At 43.5% G+C, this 21,890-nt stretch overlaps 1 protein-coding gene across 1 annotated transcript in view; it reads left to right on the top strand.

Annotated features, from left to right (window-relative positions):
* The window catches only part of LOC121005801 (zinc finger protein 850-like), a 1,060,224-nt gene that overhangs the window by 394,332 nt on the left and 644,002 nt on the right, over positions 1–21,890 (top strand). The window lies entirely within an intron of this gene.

Genomic DNA, 21,890 nt, shown 5'->3' with positions numbered 1-21,890 from the left:
TCTATTTCTCCATGGAGGAGTGGGAGTATTTAGAAGAACACAAAGATCTTTACAAGGACATCATGAAGGAGGATCACTGGCCTCTCACATCACCAGGTAATAGACATGACTAAAGGCGTCCTCTTATTATCTTTATGCAAGAAATTAATTTAGTCACTGGATGTGTTTCCTACAGTAAAGAATAGAGGAACACCGGAGAGATGTCCCAGTCCTCTTCTTCCACAGGATGGTTCAGAAGAACATCACAATGTCCCACAAGATGATCAGGTAGATAGAGATAAGGTCTCATGAAATGTCCCCGATGATCTGTAGAAGGCTGTGAAGATATTGTGTTCGGTCTTGTTTTATCCACCAGTATTATATGATTTATCCTTGTATAATGAGTAAGGTGGAGATGGCAGGATTACAGCTGACCATAGACAATACATGTTGTCTGGATATTCTCACAATTTTCTGCCTGTACAGACGTTTAAAATGGCCTCCCCTGTGAACTGCTGCAGATCTTTTGTGGCTGCACAAGAGTGGCACAACTCTTGTGCAGCCACAAAAGAGAGGTCCTCGACCGGGACCATGCAATACTACAAACTGTCAACCATAGTTGTGCTCGGATTGTCAGCTTAAACATGAACATCAGGATATAAATGCATCATTATCTTCAAGGGTTTTGTAGTCTAGGGTGGCAGTACCAAGGCCAGTTTTTACAAAGGAAAATGAAGGAAAAAGACCTCAGTTAGGAAGGAAGACTAATGAATCTTTTGATGCATGTGTCTTTACAGTGGAAGAGGTTCTAAGTCAGCTGTCTAAAATTAATACAAATGAGTAACAGGGGCCTGATGGTATACACCCAAAGCTATTAAAAGAGCTCAGCGCCGAACTAACAAAACCATTAACAGATATATTTAACCAATCACTGGTAACAGGAGTCGTCCCAGAAGATTGGAAATTAGCAAATGTTGTGCCCATTCACAAGAAAGGTAGTAGGGAGGAATCGGGCAACAATAGGCCAGTAAGCCTGATATCAATAGGGGGGAAATTAATGGAAACCATACTTAAGGAGAGGATTGAGGAACATCTAAAATCCCATGGATTGAAAGATGAAAAACAGCATGGGTTTACTTCAGGGAGATCATGCCAAACTAATCTTATTGATTTTTTTGATTGGGTGTCTAAAATAATAGATGGCGGAGGTGCAGTAGACATTGCTTATCTAGACTTTAGTAAGGCTTTTGATACTGTCCCACATAGAAGGCTTATCAATAAATTGCAGTCTTTAGGCTTGGACTCCCATATTGTTTAATAGATTAGGCAGTGGCTGAGGGACAGACAACAGAGGGTTGTAGTCAATGGAGTATATTAAGACCATGGTCTTGTTACCAGTGGGGTACCTCAGGGATCTGTTCTGGGACCCATATTGTTTAATATCTTATCAGCGAAATTGCAGAAGGCCTCGATGGTAAGGTGTGTCTTTTTGCTGATGACACAAAGATTTGTAACAGGGTTGATGTTCCTGGAGGGATACACCAAATGGAAAAGAATTTAGGAAAACTAGAGGAATGGTCAAAAATCTGGCAACTAAAATTTTATGTTGATAAGTGAAAGATATTGCATCTGGGGCGTAAAAACCCAAGAGCAGAATATAAAATCAGTGATACAGTCCTAACCTCAGTATCTGAGGAAAGGGATTTCGGGGTCATTATTTCAGAAGACTTAAGAGGTAGGCAGACAATGTCATAGAGCATCAGGAAATGCTAGCAGAATGCTTGGGTGTATAGGGAGAGGCATTACCAGTAGAAAGAGGGAGGCGCTCATGCCGCTCTACAGAGCACTAGTGAGACCTTATCTGGAGTATTGTGCTCAGTACTGGAGACCATATCTCCAGAAGGATATTGATACTTTGGAGAGAGTTCAGAGAAGAGCTACTAAACTGGTACATGGATTGCAGGATAAAACTTACCAGGAAAGATTAAAGGACCTTAACATGTATAGCTTGGAAGAAAGAAGAGACAGAGGGGATATGATAGAAACTTTTAAATACATAAAGGGAATCAACAAGGTAAAAGAGGAGAGAAGATTTAAAAGAAGAAAAACTGCTACAAGAGGACAAAGTTTTAAATTAGAGGGGCAAAGGTTTAAAAGTAATATCAGGAAGTATTACTTTACTGAGAGAGTAGTGGATGCATGGAATAGCCTTCCTGCAGAAGGGGTAGCTGCAAATACAGTGAAGGAATTTAAGCATGCATGGGATAGGCATAAGGCCATCCTTCATATAAGATAGGGCCAGGGGCTATCCATAGTATTTAGTATATTGGGCAGACTGGATGGGCCAAATGGTTCTTATCTGCCGACACATTCTATGTTTCTATATCACGGATTCCGTTCTAGCACATCTAGATACAAGTCACCCTTCTTACTTTCATAGAGTATAATATAATATTGGAAGTTGATTATTGGAAAAGCTATGTAGGATTATTTTCATCAGCACATATAATTATAACTCACCAGCAGTTTTCTAAAGTTGCCCCCACACTCCCTTCCATCAGGAGGTAGATTCTGTACGTCTGTCTGTCAGTAAGCACTATCCCGTGCCAACGGTAGAATAGCCGTTCCCTGCCTAAAAAAGATGCCCATGAGCAAACCCTCCCTACATGTTTCACCAGGGCGCTGGCTTCATCAGGGGAGTTTGGGTTGTGCTAAGGGGAAGCTCAAGGACCTGCCACATTTTATTGTAAACCTGCACTTGCCTTTTGTTTTCCCAGCCAATAGTGCAGCCCCCCAGGGCCAGGGAACCATTGGGAAAGCAGTATAGGATTATTTTCATCAGCACAAATGTCAACTCACCAGCAATTTTCTATATGCTCAGATGCATCCGTACATTTTATACCCTTTGATTATTATGGATACCTGTGATCTCCAGTCTGACCACCAGTCCGAGGCTTGCTGTCCTGTCAGACAGGAGATCAGTCTGTCCTGTGTGGCTGACGTCCTGTGAACTACAGGATTACAGCATCATTTATCAGATCCCTCTTGAGAGCTCCCTCCCCACCAGCTACTCCTCCTTGTCTTCTCTATGTCCCTAAACATAGCATGCTGCTGAAGATCTCATTCCTACATTATCCAATAACCTCGGAAAGCACATATTTATACAATAAGTCCCTGAAATGATTACCTTCAGAATATAGATGAGCAAATCAAGGCTAAGCTAATCAGATCCAGTAAGACCTCAGCAGTGGAGGAGATCTCTCTCCAGACCTAGATTCTGATAGGAGTGTGTATGTGTGATCTGAACGTACCTACTTCCCCTCCTCTCCTTCCCCCGCTTAGGGGAGTAGAAAAGGAGTAAGGGGAGACCTCAGGAGTGGACATTCTCCACTATGTATGACTCCTCACTAAAGCGAGTATTCACTAAATCGAGCACTCATCTGCTATTTTGGAAGAATCCAGTAGGTACCTGCAGCCAGACCACACAGAGACCACTAGACCTAGGACATAACATAATAGTGACAGAAGGACCCTGATAGTTTTAATGGATCACACTTGTATTTCCTTTTAGCATAAATAGTAAATGTTATGTTTTATCTCAATAATGGTGACCCTGTACAGGGACAATTTTTTGGGTTATCAATCCTCTCCTTCATTTTTCGTCAAGATCCCCTCTACCGTGGAGGGCGTGTCCCCGCTACGGTCACATGTTTATAGTGGCATGCGGTCACATGGTATACGTGAGCTGCTTCAACTGTATCTATACCACGTGACTGCATGGAACTGGAAACATGTGACTGTAGCGGGGACGAGCGCTCCACTGCAGAGCCACCAAAACTAGTAATTTATTTAGCAATGGGCAGTGGTTGATAAGTTTAGTGTCACGGCTGAGGATGGGTAAAACCCTCAGCCGTGCGGTATCAGCAGATGGATGGTCAGTGCAAGGCCAGGACAGGAATCAGGGAGCAGGTCACCTCCTATCAATCCCTAATTCTGACCCTGTCTCCTAGCCGTATGAGCCGACCCTGATGGTGGGAGGGCTCATACCATGGAGTCCCTTCTAGCCCTCAGGATGGCTCTAGACTAGGAGCAAGGTAAGACGACCTGTTCCTGCTAGATGCAGGAGTCTCACTGGCCAAGCTACAAAGACAGGGGAACATAAACAGACATATGGCAATGACAGGTAAGTGAGACTAGTACCACACTTACCTGCCACAGACACACAACCTGGAACCCAAGTACAAGTGCTGCTGTCCACAACAACACAAAGGACACCGCACACAACAGACATCACATGGGAACCCAGGAAACCATATGCTGCAATAACAAAAGACCAAACAAACATCTACTAAACACCATACATGAACTTATGACCACAAGGGTGGCCCTCACTGGCAGATGGAATATAAACCAGGAGGAAGACTCCAGCTAACCATGGCTGAAGTACCCCTCAGACCTCTGCTCTCAACTAAGGCTAAATAGCCCATGAAACCACACCAACACAGGCACACCCAGTGCACACACACTAGGAAGAGAATTAACCCTTCCCACACCAGGGAAGGGAAGACAGCCACTTAAAGGGGACGTGCACACATACAAAAACCTCGTGCACAACAAACAAACACAAGGCACACCTAATAGACAGGTTGCCAGGTGCAACCGCATGCAATGACAGCGAGCAGCCTAGCAACCAGCTCCAGCGGCTCGACTGCCACATACCTAATGTTGCCAGCGGCAACCACAAGTGAGGCAACATACTAGCGGCCCTCACCTGTGGCTGAACAACCAAACCAGACCGCAGGCAACAGCATGCGGATACAGGAGTCACAAGCATGACCATGGTCGTGACATTTAGGGACTGGACCACATGATTTTTGTGTAGAATTTACGCAGGGAAGAGAACGGAACCGGTGAATGAAGTACATTAGTAAGAGAACATAAATATAATGCCCTTCCAATAATGTGCACTTGTTCAGCATAGCAGCAGAATGCTATTTGGGTGCTGTGCTGGCAATAAACCTATGTAGAAACTTGAGGTTTTGAAAAAGAAAACCTGCAAAAAAAAAGAAAAGTTATAACTATGCACTTGCACAGTCTATGTGAAAAAAAAAGAAGTTTAATTACTCTATAATTGAGCCTCTGTCTTTAAATTATAGAAAACACACTTGCAATTTTTCTAGTACCGTTTCATAATCTGTGTGTACCAAACCCCTGACTATTCATTTATAGGCCTCATAATAACATGTCTGGAAAATGGGAGAGTACAAAACGAAAGACCCATGCCTCGTCCTTAGAGATGAGCAAATTTTGATTCAGCTGATGCCCCGAATTTCACAAAATTTGCTTTTTGTAAGTAGCGGGTGCAATGACGGGGAGCTGCGATAGCGCTGCCCTCGTCATTGTACCCCTCAGATGCCGCATTCATACAATATCGCGGCATCTGAGTGATTTAATTTTGTTTTTCATTGTTAATTTTATAAACTTACTGCCTCCATTTGCACGCGACAGGCTGGTCGCCGCCATCTTGCTTGAAGATCTCGGCCGAAATCCTGTGCGGCGCAAGATTACATCATTAAGCTGTCCTGCGTGATGACGTAATCTCGCGCCACCTGGGATTTCGGCCGAGATCTTCAAGCAAGATGTAGGCTGGCGGCCCTTCGTGGGATTCGATTCACTCATCTCTACTCGTCCTCCCAGAGTTAGAATGTGGGTGGTAGCAGCGGTATCAGTACCGGCCAGGAGTAGTAGTAGTTGGCCACAGTTCTCCTTGGCTCATGAAAAAGTGCTAAATTATTATTGAGGACAAAGAGGATGGGATTGTGGACTGGGGGAAGTATGGGGGGCATTTCTATTACTGAAGGCACTGTCAAAGGTATTATTAAAGAGGACCTTTCAATACTCCTGACATGCCTGTTTCAGTAGCTTCATGCATTCCCCATGTAATCACAGTTCTGGAGAATCTATTCTTATGGCTTTATGATGTGTCATTCCTTTATTATTTCTACTATGTTATGAATAAATTGGTATTAGCCTTCATTAAGGGTACAGAGGGGCGGTAACCATTTGGGGGGGGGTGTACCTGCACAGTTTGTCTCTATCCAATCAGTATTGCCATTTTTAGACTGAGCAGGTACACCCCCTAAACTGGTGACCGCCCCTCTGTACCCTTACTGAAGACTAATACAAATTCATTCATAACTTCTAGCAGGAATAATAAAGGAATGACGCAACATAGAGCCATAAGAATAGATTCTCCAGAATTTCTATTACATGGGGAATGCATAGTAACATAGTACATAAGGCCGAAAAAAGACATTTGTCCATCCAGTTCGGCCTGTTATCCTGCAAGATGATCCAGAGGAAGGCAAAAAAAACCCTGTGAGGTAGAAGCCAATTTTCCTCACTTTAGGGGAATAAAAAATTCCTTCCCGACTCCAATCAGGCAATCAGAATAACTCCCTGGACCAACGACCCCTCTCTAGTAGCTATAGCCTGTAATATTATTACACTCCATAAATACATCCAGGCCCCTCTTGAATTCCTTTATTGTACTCACCATCACCACCTCCTCAGGCAGAGAGCTCCATAGTCTCACTGCTCTTACCGTAAAGAATCCTCTTCTATGTTTGTGTACAAACCTTCTTTCCTCCAAACGCAGAGGATGTCCCCTCGTCACAGTCACAGTCCTGGGGATAAATAGATGATGGGATAGATCTCTGTATTGACCTTTGATATATTTATACATAGTAATTAGATCTCCCCTCAGTCGTCTTTTTTTTCTAACGTGAATAACCCTAATTTTGATAATCTTTCAGGGTACTGTAGTTGCTCCATTCCAGTTATTACTTTAGTTGCCCTCCTCTGGACCCTCTCCAGCTCTGCTATGTCTGCCTTGTTCACTGGAGCCCAGAACTGTACACAGTACTCCATTTGTGGTCTGACTAATGATTTGTAAAGTAGTAGGACTATGTTCTCATCACTGGGGATCTATGCCCCTTTTGATGCAACCCATTATCTTATTGGCCTTGGCAGCAGCTGCCTGACACTGGTTTTTGCAGCTTAGTTTGCTGTTTATTAAAATTCCTAGATCTTTTTCCATGTCAGTGTTACCAAGTGTTTTACCATTTAGTATGTACGGGTGACTTGCATTATTTCTTCCCATGTGCATAACTTTACATTTGTCAGTGTTAAACCTCATCTGCCACTTATCTGCCTAAGCCTCCAATCTATCCAGATCCCTCTGTAGTAGTATACTGTCCTCTGTAGTAGTATACTGTCCTCTTCAGTGTTAATTACTTTACACAGTTTAGTGTCATCTGCGAAAATTGATATTTTACTATGCAAGCCTTCTACAAGATCATTAATAAATATATTGAAGAGAATAGGGCCCAATACTGACCCCTGAGGTACCCCACTAGTGACAGTGACCCAATCTGAGTATGTACCGTTAATAACCACCCTCTGTTTTCTATCATTGAGCCAGTTACTTACCCACTTACAGACGTTTTCTCCCAGTCCAAGCATTCTCATTTTATATACTAACCTTTTATGCGGTACAGTGTCAAATGCTTTGGAGAAGTCCAGATATACGACATCCATTGATTCGCCGCTGTCAAGTCTAGAACTTACCTCCTCATAGAAACTGATTAAATTAGTTTGACATGACCGATCCCTCACAAAGCCATGCTGATATGGCGTTATTTGCTTATTTCCGTTAAGATGCTCTAAGATAGCATCTCTCAGAAAACCTTCAAACAGTTTACCCACAGCAGATGTTAAACTTACCGGCCTATAGTTTCCAGGCTCTGTTTTTGGACCCTTTTTGAATATTGGCACCACATTTGCCATGCGCCAATCCTGTGGGACATTCCCTGTCAGTATAGAGTCCGCAAATATCAGAAATAAGGGTCTGGCTATGACATTACTTAATTCCTTTAGGATACGGGGGTGTATGCCATCCGGTCCTGGCGATTTGTCTATTTTGATCTTTTTAAGTCGCTGTTGTACTTCTTCCTGGGTCAGACAGGACACTTTTAATGGCGAATTTATTTCAACATTCAGCATTTCATCTGACAGTTTATATTCCTCAGTGAATACACTGGAGAAAAAAATATTTAACAGCTTTGCTTTCTCCTCGTCGCTCTCTGCGACTCCCCCCCTCATTACTCTTTAAAGGACCGACACCTTCAGATTTATACTTTTTAACATTTATATAATTGAAGAACATTTTAGGGTTAGTTTTACTCTCTTTGGCAATTAATCTTTCGGTCTCTAGTTTGGCCGCTTTTATTTGTTTTTTACATGTTCTGTTTTTTTCCTTATAGTTTTTCAGTGCTTCCGTGCTACCCTCCTGTTTTAGTGTTTTATATGCTTTCTTTTTGTCATTTATTGCTTTCTTTACAGTTCTGTTTATCCACATTGGTTTCTTTTTGTTCCTTAACCTTTTATTCCCATACGGTATGTACCTCTCACAATAAGATTTTAGGATGTTTTTAAAGATATCCCATTTTGTGGCTGTATTTTTATTTTTGAGGACTTTGTCCCAGTTAGTTAGGCCTATGGCTTCTCTTAGTTGGCTAAATTTAGCTTTTTTGAAGTTTGGTATTTTTGTTCCTCCCTGTAGAAACGCTCTTTTGAATGATAATTGGAAGGTTATTACTTTATGGTCACTATTTCCCAGGTGTGCCCCAACCTGCACGTCTGTTGTTCTGTCAGGTCTATTGGTTAATACTAAGTCCAGTATGGCCATCCCTCTAGTCGGGTCCTGAACCAGTTGGGAGAGGTAATTGTCTTTGGTTATTGCCAAGAACCTGTTTCCTTTATGAGATATACAAGTTTCAGTTTCCCAGTCTATATCTGGGTAGTTGAAGTCCCCCATAATAAGCACCTCATTATGATTTGCCGCCTTGTCTATCTCGTTTAGTAGTAGATTTTCTGTGGACTCTGGTATATTAGGTGGTTTATAGTAAACTCCTATTAGTAATTTATTGTTGTTTTTAGCTCCATATATCTCTACCCACAGTGACTCCACATGTTCATGTCTCTCACTTATATCTTCACGGAATGTGGGCTTTAGACAGGACTTTACATAAAGGCAAACCCCTCCCCCTCTCCGGTTTTGACGATCCTTTCTAAACAGACTGTAACCTTGTACATTAACCGCCCAGTCATAGCTATCATCCAGCTATGTCTCAGTTATTCCCACTATATCATAGTCCTCCTCACACATCACTAATTCCAGTTCACCAGTTTTATTAGTCAGGCTTCTGGCATTAGTATACATACATTTGAGAGGTTTATGTATATTTTTTACCCTACACCTTTCCTTCTGAACTGTTCTAGTCCCTCCTTCCATTCCTCCCCCAGTCCCACTACCTTGCCCCTGGTCTCTATGTGCACTATCTTCCCCTTCTATAGTGTAATTGCCCTCCCCCCAGTCCCTAGTTTAAACACTCCTCCAACCTTCTAGCCATCTTCTTCCCCAACACAGCTGCCCCTTCCCCATTGAGGTGCAGCCCGTCCCTACGATAGAGCCTGTAGCCGACAGAGAAGTCGGCCCAGTTCTCCAGGAACCCAAACCCCTCCATCCTACACCAGTTCTTGAACCACTTGTTAATTTCCCTAATCTCCCGCTGCCTTTCTTGTGTGGCCCGTGTTACAGGTAGTATTTCGGAAAATACTACCTTTGAGGTCCTTGCCCTAAGCTTTTGACCTGAATCCCTGAAATCATTTTTAAGGACTCTCCACCTACCCCTAACATTGTCATTGGTTCCGATATGGACCATGACCGCTGGATCGTCTCCAGCCCCTCCCAGTAATCTGTCAACCCGATCCGCGATGTGTCGAACTCTAGCGCCAGGAAGACAGCACACTGTTCGGCGATCACGGTCTTTGTGACAGATTTCCCTATCTGTTCCCCTAATAATTGAGTCTCCCACTACCAGCACCTGTCTGGTCTGGCCTGCCCTGCTCTCCTGGTCCCCTGCTTACCGGAGATGACATTCCCCTGACTGGCAGAGGAAGTGTCCGGCTGCGGCAGTGCCGTCCCTGGACTGATATGCCCCTCATCTGCCAAACGTGCAAACTTGTTGGGGTGTGCCAGATCAGGGCTAGCCTCCCTGGCACTCTTCCCTCTACCCCGCTTTCTAACTGTTACCCAGCTAGCTACCTCACTTTCCTCAGCCTCCTCTCTGTCACCCTCCCCCTCATCTACCCCAAAGAGTGCTTGCTCGGTGAGAAGCAAACTCTTTTGCAAATTGTCAATGCCTCTCAGTGTTGCAACTTGCCCGTTTAGAGACTCGATTAGCGATTCCAAACGGGTAATTTGCTCACATCTTGAACAAAGAAATACACCCTGGAACGGCTGTTCCAGGACTGCATACATCATGCAAGATGTGCACTGGACTGCGTTGTCAATTGTGCAACACATACTAAATGGGGATTACACCACAAAAGCAAAAAATACAATACAATGTAGTAATAAGAAACTGGCTAATTGCAGTCCCCCACTGAAGTCCCTGAATCTAAAGTCACTTAATCTTAAGTCACACACTTACGCAACCACACTTTTTTTAAATCAAATATTTTTTATTGATTTTATAGCATTTTATAGTTAACAGTACAACAAAATAGGAAAAACCCCTCCCCGTCCCTCCCACAATCCCACCCATATCCACCCTCCCCAGCCCATTCTTGCAGCCAATATAATAAACAATATAGATTAAAGTTCAAAGGTTCATTATTTTTTTTTTTTTATGTCTTCTTATTGGTCACAGAACGTCCATGAAAGCAGGGTAAAGTCCTTCATTAGGTTCCCCACATCTCACCATCACAGCATTCATTACTCTCACATACATTTACTACAGCTTACTATAGCAATACTATGTAGGGTAATATTCAATTTTCAAAGATCCACTTTCCCGCTACATTGTAACATTTAGGACACTAGACTAAAACATTGTAATGATCTATCCACAAAGACCATATTTTATTAAATTTTTTATTGTTCCCTCTTTTCTGGTACACATAACTTTCTAGTTTGACTAGTATATGTATTTTGTTTATCAGTTGCGATAAGAGTGGAGGATCAGGAGCAATCCAATAGAAAGCTATCAGCTTCCTGGCTTGGTATAATATTCTCAGGATAGCCAGTTTCAATTCACTAGAGACTGGGATATCTCCCATATGACCTAGTAAATATACCAAAGGGGATAAATCAATCTGCACATGATATACAGTGTTAATTAATTCCCGAACATCTATCCAATAGCGCCGAAGTCTCGGGCAATTCCATATCATGTGAACCAGGTCTCCGTTATGAGCTCCACATCGCTGACAGGTATCATCTGACCGATAACCCATTCTAAACAGCAAAGCCGGTGTCCTATACACCCTATGTAATAGAAAGAGTTGAGAGACTCTATGGGCCTCACTTACTGCCACAACGCAACCACACTTAATCAACCACGCATTGCGGTCAAACTCGCGTTATATATCTCCTTATATAAATATAAATGCAGCTCACTACACCAGCCTGGTTTGTTTCCCCTCTGGACTCAAAAATGCATGAAGCTATTAAAACAGGCATGTCAGGAGCGGTGACAGGTCCTCTTTAATACTGGTAACACAACCAGGACATTATTATTGCTGGGGACATGTAGCTACTAGGACACTGTAGGAAGCCTTACAGTGTAGTGATCAGTGGCAGTGTACTAGAACCCATTCAGACATATAATGGGGAGGGTGGGGGCCCAATCCAAAGTTTGCCCTGGGGCCTAAAGAACTCTAGTTACACCACTGTGTCCTTATACTATAGACCAGGGCTGGCCAACATGTGGCTCTCCAGCTGTTGTAAAACTACAATTCCCACCATGCCCTGCTGTAGGCTGATAGTTGTAGGCTGTCTGGGCATGCTGGGAGTTGTAGTTTTGCAACAGCTGGAGAGCCGCAGGTTGGCCAGCCCTGCTATAGACAGTGATAAACAGGAATGTAGTGATAGATGATCAGTTCTCCCCTCTTCTGTGTTCTCTCCTGTCCATACACTAAGAGCAGTAATAATCAGGAATAATCTAGTAGTCATAGATAATCAGTTCTCACCTCTCCTGTGTTCTCTCCAGTCCTTTTACTATATACAGTGATAAGCAGGGTGTTCTAGTGATGATAGATAATCAGTTCTCTCCTCTCCTGTGTTCTCCCATGTCCCTTATACTAGGTACAGTATCTTCATGCCTGCAGTCATCCCAAAACTGGTAGACAGAACAGGAAGACAGCAATAAAGGGTTTGTTCAGAAATAAGTAACTTTTTACATGTTTCCGCTGCCTCTGCTATGGAAAGAGTCATACGTACCTGATACCCTTAGCTCCAGTTGTGTGCCAGCTCCTGTGTGTCCATCTTCCAGTAAATGTTTGCTTCCTCGCCGGCACAGGCATGGTCACCTACTTTACTGCAGCCAGTAACTGGCTTTAGTGGTGATGTGTTTCTTGTGGACATGTTACCCCTGAATCCAGTCATTGGCTGCAGCAGAGCAGATGATTATGCCCATTCCGAGGAGGTAAACAAGCCATGGACCGAAAGAACTTTGGCTTACCGGCTTCACCGTCCTGGGGCGGCCAGCAAGGGCAACAGGTGCACAAACAATGTAATGTTATATACATACAATGTAATGGTATATACACAATTTAATGTTAGGGATGGAATATAAGGGCTACTCTCCCTGCATTGCAAACTGGTTGGAATAACAAAGCAATCAGATTGGATTTATACAGGAGAACTGCAGATATTTGGGTCAGATAACTCCTGCTGTCGGGTCATTTTTGGTCGTCTTTTCAGGTCATATAAAACCTTCCACACGACTTCTCCAATTGTCTGATGACTTCTACAATATTTCTTTCACAGCTTGTTATTCCGGTTGAAGATCTGAACAATATTAATCCTACAGAGACATATGTTTGGGGTGATGAGCAGAGTACAGAGGACATTCCTACAGATAACCGCCCAGGTGAGTAGTGACCACTAAGTAAAGCAGAGAAGACTCACAGATTCTACTCCTTCACTGGATGATACCATTTTATGTTACATTTTTAGGTTGTGTCTTCTGTCTGTTTTTTCAGCGTTATTTTCACCGATTCAGCTAAAATTCTAATAAATATGGATGGAAATGTGACAGCGTTATAGGTGATATACAATGCCAAGCACAGCCACTATTCAACAGACGGCACTGTGCTTGGTAAGCTGTGAGGAGGCTTTGTATTAACTGAACCTCCAGTTAGCACTGAGGCTTCCTCAGACAGCTGATTGGTGGGAGTGCAGGGACCGACCTCTGATTATCTCATATTGATGATCTATGCTGAGGAAAATCTTGGAGAATCCCTTTAATGATAAAAAAAGCGAAAACAAAATAATCAAAACCTCTCGCTTTATTCAGTATTGAGTATGAGAGCCACGTGCATAAATACATTCATTTACACGCCTTGGCATCCTACTAATGAATTAATGAATAACTTATATAGCGCTACAATTGCGAACTAAATCGCCTCAAGGCGCTTTTGCAGCCCTTGACCGCCTGTGCTTTCAGAAGAGGTGGGTCTTGAGCTTCTTACTGAAGGCTAGATGGTTTTCTTCTGAGCGGATCTCCGCAGGTAGAGTGTTCCATAGCCGGGGTCCTTGGACTGCGAACCTTCGTTCGCCTTTTGATTTGTAGCGGGTCTTGGGGATATGGAGGAGGTTCTGGTTAGCTGACCGGAGGGGGCGACCTGGGGTGTAGTGCTTTATTTTTTCGCAGAGGTATTGGGGAGGTATATGAGGAATGTTCTGCCATGCTGAATGCATTTGGGCAAGCAAATCATCAAGATCTAGTGCTGGTACCTACAGTATCTCACGAAAGTCAGTCCACCCCTCACATTTTTGTAAATATTTTATTATATCTTTTCATGGGACAACCCTGAAGACATGACACTTTGAAACAATGTTAAGTAGTCCGTGTACAGCTTGTATAACGGTGTAAATTTGGCGTGCCCTCAAAATAACTCAACACACAGCCACTAATGTCTAAACCGCTGGCAACAAACGTGATTACACCCCTAAGTGAGAATGGACAAATTGTGCTCAAAGTGTCAATATTTTGTGTGGCCACAATTATTTTCCAGCAGGGCCTTAACTCTCTTGGACATGAAGTTCACTAGAGCTTCACAGGTTGCCACTTGAAACCTCCTCCACTCCATAACCACACACATCTATTTTGAAAAGACAACCTCTGGATATGGAGATGAGCATGTGCACTCAGCTTCTTTGGTCGACCATGGCGAGGCCTGTTCTGAGTGGAACCTGTCTTCTTAATCCTGTGTATGGTCTTGGCCAACGTGCTGCAGCTCAGTTTCAAGGTGTTGGCAATCATTTTATAGCCTAGGCCATCTTTAGAGCAAGAATTCTTTTTTTCAGATCCTCAGAGATTTCTTTGCCATGAAGTGCCATGTTGAATTTCCAGTGACCAGAATGAGCTCGTGTGAGAGTGGAACCGGTCGTCTTAAACCGCTGTATGGTCTTGGCCACCATGCTGCAGCTTGAAATTGCTGATTATCTGGTACCCTACACCAGGGGCTTATCCACGTCCTCCTCAATGGACATCCTCCTATCCCAAACAAAAACAGAGCAGATTGATGCTTCCGCTTCTTCTACCTCCTTTTCGTTGTGCAAACTGAAACATTGCCATGTTGTCTTAAAGCTGATGAGCTTGGGCAAGAGAAGCTACATAGATCAGTTGGTAATCTGCAGCAAGTTTCCTGCTGGATTTCTCTCCTCCATCTACAACTGGACAACGCAGTTGGTGACAATGGCAGAAACATTGTGGCTGCACTTGATTTGGTGGAAATAGCACATGTTCCCTGCATGGCACACATCATAAATTTATGGTGCATCAATTTCTTTAAAAAACATGGCTTGCAAAAGGTGTTGGTCATATCCAGGGGACTGTCCACCCATTCTTATGTGGCTAAAAAGGCCCTTCTGAACGCGAAGTGACAAAATGGTCTGCCTTTGTACCGTTTGAATTCCACCTTACATATGCTGAAGCGTTGCTATGAGCAGCGTAAAGAGATTAATGATTTACATGATGCATGAGACCACCACAGCAGAGCATATGTTATTTTGAGCGCAGGCAGTGGTAGCTCATCAGGGGCTTGTGTTGCATACTCAACCCCTTCGAAGAGACCACCAGAGTAGGGACAAGCATTAACATGGCATCATCCTGATATTTATTTATTTTTAAAAAAATGCTCACGCTGATGCAACAAGGACTAGAGGAAGAACAACAACCTCCACAGCTTTCTGGGGATCCTGCAACTGATAGGAACCTGGACGGATGAAATCGCATAAAGGAGGAAGTGGAGGAGGAGAAGTTTGTTGTACAGGGAGACCGTTTTCCTAGGCACAGCTAGGGAAGGAGGTTGGTGCTCGGTATGATAGATATGCTGCTGCTAATGATGATGATGATGATGATGATGATGACGACAATGACATTGGCCATGACCAACCATTGCAGAGGGGTCTTAAATAACTGGGTCCTCAGGCATGGTGGTGAGCATGACAAACTGCATGCTTGGTTGCCTACATGCTGCCAAGCATATGGTTAGCATCAAGCAAAGTGATGACTACTGGATAGTCATATTTTTAGATCATTGCAATCAAAGCAAAAGGGGAGAAGGTTTTACTGATGCCTGTCACCTGCATTTCTGTCCAGGAGTCCCATATCCAACCTGGCTGAGTCAGACACCTCCCGCCCTCTCTGGTGGTGCTACCCCTACAATAAGTCTCAGAAGGCACAGCAGCAGCCAATTTAGTTTTCTTAATGTGATGGAAGTTTTTTTACGTGCTGTGCCAACCTGACGCATATCAGCAAAAGCACATAGCCTGTCCCCTGACTCCATGGACTTCTGGGAGGGAGATTGGAACAGTGGCTGGAACTGGCCCAGTTTGATATGTGTACTGTCTTGTCCAGCCTCCAGTGCAGGGTATTCAGTGTGGCAGGTGGCATAGTCACACACCTCCAGCTGATGCCAAGGAGTAGATCTGCCAGAGAGTCATACACAGATTATCAGGCCAATGGGAGCAGGTTCGAATTTGGTCAAATGTATTTGTTCCCTCTTCTGACTGATTCTTCAGAATTACACCTGAAAAAAAATTCAAGAAATTGGTTCCTCTCTAGTGATATACTTTTCATAATCTTTGTATATATGAATCACAAGCACTTAAAGCAGTTGTCTGGTCTGAGACATTTGGGTCTTATAGGTGCAGGACCAACCGCTGGGATCAGCACCTTTATTGAGAACCGAGCGGGCCAAAGTGGTGGCTGGAGGACTCTGGTCCGGCCACCATCAAGCGCTGTCCCCATAGAAGTGAATAGGAGCACACCGCGCATGACCCGCCACTGTTCCCATTGACTTCTATGGGCCTGACTGAAATTGCCAAGCCAGGGCTCGGCTATTTTTGTCTGCTCCATACAAATGAAAGAAGGGCGCCTGCTCAAGCACAGTGCATCCTCCACCACTTTTGAGTCTCCATTTAGGAGATGGGTGCGGGTCTCTGCGGTGGGACCCGCACCTACCAGACAATAGTTGCATATCCTAGCAAAATGCCCCCATCGTCTCAGATGAGACAACCCCTTTAATATAAATGAATGAAAAAAGGAAGATGTCATGGGGTGGGCCGTGCAGTTTGTGTACTTGACAGTGACAGTTTTGAAAAATGGGCCATGTCCTATTTGTGGCCGTTCTCACGTCCGTCAGATGGACCCCATTTAAATTAATGGTGGTGACTCTAATGGTCATTTAGACAGGAGTGCATCCATGTAATGGCTGTTTAAAATGGGTACACTAGTGTAAAATGGCCTTTTAGGGGTTAAAATAAAAACAAATTGCCTTATCCGCTTGCACACACAAGGCAGTCTCTCTTGGTGCTGAAGGACCTGTGCTACCAATGTGATGACATCACCATGCTCTCCCAGCATTATTGCTTAGGAGCGCATGGTGACATCATCCCATTGAGAGTGTAGGTCCTTTAGCACCAAATGAAGCACGACTGTCTCTGCGCGTGCAAGTGGATGAGAGGAGTAATTTTTTTCCCCATAAAAACAAAACCTTGCACATTATTAACCTTATTAATTATTACTGATGGGGAGCACCCTTGGGAACATTATCACTAACTGGGGACACTATGGGGGACATTATGTATACTGCAGGGATTGGTAATTAAATAAAAAAAGCTAATAAAAATCATCTAAATCATCCTCAAATAATGGTGGTTGAAAATGGATGCAAAACGTCCAGATGACCAAGAAAGAGATGCAAAAATGGTTGATAAATGGCCATGAAAAACTGAATGTGGCTTTTTTTTCGCTGTTGTGTGAATGTAGCCTTAAGAGCTCATACAAAAAAGTCTCAACACTGAACACCAGATATTTCCTACCTGCCTGTGAATAAAGACCCCAAGATATCCTGACCCAGGTGACTAACTCAGCATATTATTAATAGTAATTATATCTCAAGGAAAAGAACATGTTGAGCAGCTCCCCAATGGTCAGTGACAGTTTCCTGTGCTTCCTACTGGCCGTTCTACTCTCCTCTCTTCCTCCGAGTCCAGCTGCTGTATCTGTCATCCATTTTAGCCCAGGTCTCATTCCGCGGCCTGCACTCTCCCCAGCAGCAGCTGTGATACAGTGATGTCATTGTCCCTGCTGGGCTGAGAGGGAGAGCGCACAGACCTGAGATAATCCCCGGCCTGTGCGCTCTCCTCAGCTCAGCAGGAGAGATGACGTCATCATGTCTGCTGCTGGGAAGTGCATGATGTGCTCGGTATTACTTTTAGTAATTTTATTCATAGTTTAGGAGCTTCACTGATGTAAAGAGGACACTAAGGGACAACACTACTGCAGGAGGTGCACTAAGGGGCATAACTACTGCAGAGGGACATAACTACTATGTGGACATTCTACTGAGTGGGGCATGTAGGGAGCATCAGTACTGTGAAGAGGGCACTAAGGAGGAATTTCACTGTAAAAGGGACACTGAGGGGAGATAACTATTGTGTGGGGCACTAAGAGGGCATTCAGCGCCTCTTGTCTAGCGCTAGGAAATATTTTATTTATAAATGACTGGGTGGGGGTTGCATGCAAGTTGCTTAAGGTGGGGGCCAACCATTTTTAGCTATGCCCCTCGGTCTACTATTAGATTGTGATTTGTTTGGACATCACTGTTTTAGTCAATTCATACTTGAATTTTTTATATGGAAATGTTATAAAATTTCAATATCATTTTATGGTATATTATTCATCAATAATAAAATGTGTTTTATTCTTGGCAGATGACTGTACCAGGAACTCAGAGAAACATCTGGTATCTTCAGATTTTGAAGTAGATGATTGTGGTATCACACGAGATGCATTTGAAGAGCATGCCAATATGCAAGATATACCCTCATCGAATCACAGTCACAATGCATCATTTGATTATTTTAAACACGTCCGATCTTCTGATTCATCACAGACTGTAACACAGAATAAAAGTCATAGAAGAGGTGCTAAACATCAAACAGCTCATTTAAGAGGGAAGCCATTTTCATGTTTAGAATGTGGAAAATGTTTTAGATTTAAATCTGAGATTGTTAAACATCAGAGAACTCACACAGGGGAGAAGCCATTTTCATGTTCAGAATGTGGGAAATGTTTTCACCAAACATCACATCTTTTTATACATCAGAGAATTCACACAGGGGAGAAGCCATATTCATGTTCAGAATGTGTGAAATGTTTTAAGACTAAATCAGATCTTGTTATACATCAGAGAATTCACACAGGGGAGAAGCCATATTCATGTTCAGAATGTGTGAAATGTTTTAAGACTAAATCAGATCTTGTTAGACATCAGAGAAGTCACACAGGGGAAAAGCCATTTTCATGTTCAGAATGTGGGAAAGGTTTTAAGACTAAATCAGATCTTGTTATACATCAGAGAATTCACACAGGGGAGAAGCCATTTTCATGTTCAGAATGTGTAAAATGTTTTAAGACAAAATCAGAACTTGTTATACATCAGAGAATTCACAAAGGGGAAAAGTAATATTCATGTTCAGAATGTGGGTAATGTTTTAAGAAAAAATCATAGTTAGACATCAGAATTCTCACATATAAAAGAAGCAATCTTCATTCTTAATCATTTAGTGACCACTAATATGTGTTTTGTTTTGTTTTTGGTGGTCACTGGCTTTATTCCGTCAAATACTCCTTTTTTTACAGGGAGATAAAACAGCGCCTTGCTTTTAGTTACCAGAGGTGGCCGAGTGCTTGGAGAGATGATTAGGACAACTTAAAAATAAATGCGCATTACATGAAATATGGGCTGGTCAGGAAACTCTCAGCTCTGGTCTTACTGGGCACATTTCATCAGTAATGTGAAAGTTTTCCCAAAAAGTGACCCAGGCTAGCATTGCCTCATTACATAGAAGCCATTACTCGCCCTCCTAAAGGTATACCATTTTTATTTTATTTTTTTACTAGTTTTATTGAAGCATAACAAGTAAGGCATGGCATAGGTACATACTGATCAACATCGTATCAAATAATGTAACATGTACCTAAAGTAAAATCCAGTGTATATTCCTTGTATAAAACATTATACATAAATGTGAGCGCAGCTTTATCCTATAACCTCTATTCAATAAAGTAAAAATTTGTATTCATTGAAGTATTCTCCTTTTCATATTGTGCCAGATATCAAGTAGGTGGTCCTTTTTGTATACATGTGAAAGTTAGATAACGTCAATGGTGATGAACACCAACTTCCCCATACCTTCTGGAATTTTTCAGGGCATTTCCTCTTTTGAAATATTATATTCTCTAAAGGAGTGACCTGGTTTACCAAAGGCTTCCACTGACTCGCCATAGGTGGTCTATTTGCCATCCATCTGAGCGCTATTGCTTTCCTAGCAAGGAATAAGGCTTCCCTCAGAAAAATACTAGTTTAAAGCGTCAGTATCTCGTCCTCCAATATCCCTAGTATGCATATTTTGGGGCATACCGACTAGGGATCGACCGATTATTGGTTTTACCGATATTATCGGCCGATATTGAGGATTTTGAACATTATCGGTATCGGCATCTATTTTGCCGATATACCGATAACGTATTGGGAACACAGATCGCGCTGCTCTCAGCGCTCTCTGTGTTCCCTCCGCAGCACAGGGGAGAAGGAAGCAGTGTCTCCCCCCCTGTGCTGCTGCTGCCGCTGCCGCCAATGAGAGGAAGAAGTACAAGAGAAGGGGCAGGGCTGTGGCCGCTGCGCCACCAATGAAGATAAGTCTTTCATTCATATACAGGAGGCGGGAGCTGGCTGCAGAATCACATAGCCGGCTCCCGACCTCTATGAGCGGTAGCTGCGATCTGCGGTAGTTAACCCTTTAGGTGCCGCGGATCGCCGCTACCGCTCATAGAGGTCGGGAGCCGGCTATGTGATTCTGCAGTCAGCTCCCGCCTCCTGTATATGAATGAGAGACTTATCTTCATTGGTGGCGCAGTGCGCCCCCTCCCCCAAGCCCCCCAGTATTAATCATTGGTGGCGCAGTGCGCCCCCCACCCCATCCCAATAGTAAAAACATTGGTGGCGCAGTGTGCCCCCCCCCCCCCACCCAGTATTAATCATTGGTGGCAGTGGCCACAGGATCCCCTCTCCCCTCCTCCTCCGATCGGAGCCCCAGCTGTTTAATCCTGGGGCTCCGATCGGTTACCATGGCAGCCAGGACGCTATTGAAGCCCTGGCTGCCATGGTAAGCTCCATGCTGCTGTGTGCACAAAGCACAGAGCAGCAGGGACAGTGTGAGATCCTATTCACCCTGACAGAGATCTATCAGGGTGAATAGGACAGGGTTCTAGTCCCTAAGGGGGCTAAAAGTTAGTAAAAAAAAAAAAAAAACACACGCAAAAATATTAAGTATAAATTTAAAAGATTTACAAAAAAAAAAATACACGTTAACAATAAACATATTAATTTTCAGCAGATTTGTGTAGGATTTTTTTTTTTCTCAAAAATGAAAATTCCCAGAATATCGGTATAAATTATCGGCTATCGGCCTGAAAGTTCACAAATTATCGGTATCGGCCCTAAAAAATCTATATCGGTCGATCCCTAATACCGACAATGGATTTGGGAACATGGTGGACAAAACATTTTATAATTTCTTGCCAATAGTATGTAATGTAGCTGCAGTCTCATATCATGTGCCAAAAATCTGCGTTTGTTCGTGCACATCGATGACATCTGTTATGAGGCAGTCTGCCCATTTTGTCTAGTCTGGTAGGGGTCAGATAGCTCCTATGTAGCATAAATAGCTGTGTTAATCTATTGTTAAGCAATACAGATAAAACTGATACAGGCAAGATGCTTTAACCACTTCAGCCCCCTTAGCTTAAAGAGGACCTTTCACCTGTATAAACTATGTGAACCGAGTATGCTGCCATATAGAGCGGCGCCCGGGGATCTCACTGCACTTACTATTATCCCCGGGCGCCGCTCTGTTCTCCCGTTATAGGCTCCGGTACCTTTTGCTTTTTAAGTTATAGTAGGCGGGTCTTCCCTTGTCCTGTGGGCGTCTCCTTCTCCTAGGCTGCAGCGCTGGCCAATCGCAGCGCACAGCTCACAGCCTGGGAGGTTTTTTTCTCCCAGGCTGTGAGCTGTGCGCTGCGATTGGCCAGCGCTGCAGCCTAGGAGAAGGAGACGCCCACAGGACAAGGAAAGACCCGCCTACTATAACTTAAAAAGCAAAGGTACCGGAGCCTATAACGGGAGAACAGAGCGGCGCCCGGGGATAATAGTAAGTGCAGTGAGATCCCCGGGCGCCGCTCTATATGGCAGCATACTCGGTTCACATA

This window comes from Bufo bufo, chromosome 6, assembly GCF_905171765.1.
Source record: "Bufo bufo chromosome 6, aBufBuf1.1, whole genome shotgun sequence".
NCBI lineage: Eukaryota > Metazoa > Chordata > Amphibia > Anura > Bufonidae > Bufo > Bufo bufo.
The sequence above is the reverse complement of the archived record's forward strand: the minus strand, read 5'-3'. Positions and strand labels throughout refer to the sequence as shown.